This window comes from Austrofundulus limnaeus, unplaced genomic scaffold (assembly GCF_001266775.1).
Source record: "Austrofundulus limnaeus strain Quisiro unplaced genomic scaffold, Austrofundulus_limnaeus-1.0 Scaffold2289, whole genome shotgun sequence".
Taxonomy (NCBI): Eukaryota; Metazoa; Chordata; class Actinopteri; order Cyprinodontiformes; family Rivulidae; genus Austrofundulus; species Austrofundulus limnaeus.
In genome coordinates this window covers 1,648-3,483 of record NW_013954691.1, presented here as the reverse complement: position 1 = coordinate 3,483, position 1,836 = coordinate 1,648, and the positions used below count along the sequence as shown (strand labels likewise).

The window sequence follows — 1,836 nt, the reverse complement described above, 5'->3', positions numbered from 1 at the left end:
CCAGAAATTATTGTAGAAAAACCTGAGGTCATGTGGCTCTTTGGTTCCTCTGTCTTCAACCCACAATAACCTGAAAATAAAATATTTATATAAAGAACCAGAAAAGGAAACTAACTAGCAACTCTTCCAGTTTTCTACAATAAGTGATTATTTAAGACAGGAAACAATTGATAGTTTTTATTTTTAAGCCTTTTTCCAACTCCATATACTTTTAAGTCAAATAGTGGGCTCTTATTTTGAAATTCACTAGAAAAGCCAACCTTTTTACCACATTTTTCTCAGGCTGCTGAGGGAAACAGTCACGTTTTACAGAAGCTCTGCGGTGTTCTGCTAAAATATGCTGGACGAGAGAAGTAAAAGTTCAGAATTATTTAACAAATTATTTCAAAAAATTTATTTTGATCAAAACGTTTTGACTAAATCAAATCTGTGATGTCACGGTGATAAACAAAAAGATTCAGATTTATTTCAGAGTACAGATACATAATAAATCATATTAAAGTTATTTGAAAATGGGTCCAAGGAGCTTTAAATTTTGAAGCTCAGATCCGTATTTTCCCAGGATGCTTTTCTGCTCAGTGAGACTTCAGCTGCTTCCTGCTGCAGTTTCAGCTGTTTAATCAAACTGTTTAAACTCCAGACGGTGCTGCTCCTCTGTCAGCTAAACGTAAAGTAGCATCAGCACTGTAGTACTCTGAGGGTGAGTACACAGTATTAGAGTATCTGTGCACCTCTGAGCTGAACAAACTGATAATTGAGGAATTAAATGGAAAAAGAACTGTTTGTTTGGATGTTTCTGGGTGTGATTGTTGAGTTCGACATCAGATTCAGAGCGTCGGTCGGTTCCGGCTGCAGAAAACGAAGTGAATACTTAAATTCAGTGGTTTCCCCTTTCGTTAAGGTTTATTTTGTCACCGCCGTGCTCTCTGACCTGGCTCTGAATCCACCAACCCAACGTTGTGCCGTGCAGATGGTTCAGAAACTCTTCTTTTTGGTTTAAACATAAAAAATTATTTAATAACTTCATTTATTATTTTTTTTTTTTGGGCATTTAGCACCTGTACAATAAATAAGACTATGATCTGTTAAAAACGGGTTCAGTCTGCAGCGTTATCTGAAGTGTCCATGTTTGGAAATCTACGGGAAGTCGTAGATTTTTTTCCCGTGTGGACGGAGACTCAAACGTTGTCTTTTGTTTTATTTAATTCTTTTCAAATTGAAACTGTGTAGGACTCGATTCGGGTTGAAAGCCCCTGAAACACCACTTTACTATGCTAATCCTCGTGCACAACTTCTTGTTTCTTCTCTCCCGTCTTCTCCGGTGAAAACAAAGCGGCGAGGATTATCGGCCGTTTGTCCCTTCTCCTCCGTTTCTTCTGTTTTTTTGAGTGCTAACGAGAAACAGGAAAATAATTCTGTACCTTCTTAAAGAAAAGTTTATTTAACCTTTTATATCAGTTTGAGTTACTCACACCCTAGCATAGAGTGGCATATTTAGTTAATGTATAAAGCGAGAACATAATTCTGTCCTTCGTTTTGTTTTGTTTGTTTTTTCCTTTATAATTTTATGGTGTTCCATTTTTCTGCTGAGGACATTAAACTGGATTAGAGGATGTTGAATCTGTGTTTGTGTGGTTTTCTTTTTAGAACAAACAGGTTCAGTTTCACCTGTAAGTTTGTTTTAATCGTAACGGTTAAAATGTTAAAATGAATGGATTTAAAGCTAAAGGTGATCGGTCACAACAAACTAAGGATTAAATCAGATTATCTCGGCACAGTTTAGATTCCTGCTTCAGATTAATCCTTTTTTTTCTTTGTCACTTCAGTAGAAAACGA

At 36.2% G+C, this 1,836-nt stretch overlaps 1 protein-coding gene across 1 annotated transcript in view; it reads left to right on the top strand.

The window, feature by feature from the left end:
• Nucleotides 1-1,620, top strand: part of LOC106537393 (AN1-type zinc finger protein 3) — a gene marked incomplete at its 5' end in the record, with an annotated part of 2,622 nt that extends 1,002 nt beyond the window's left edge. The window contains 1 exon segment of the mRNA XM_014034775.1: nucleotides 1-1,620.
• Between the last annotated feature and the right edge of the window lie 216 nt (nucleotides 1,621-1,836).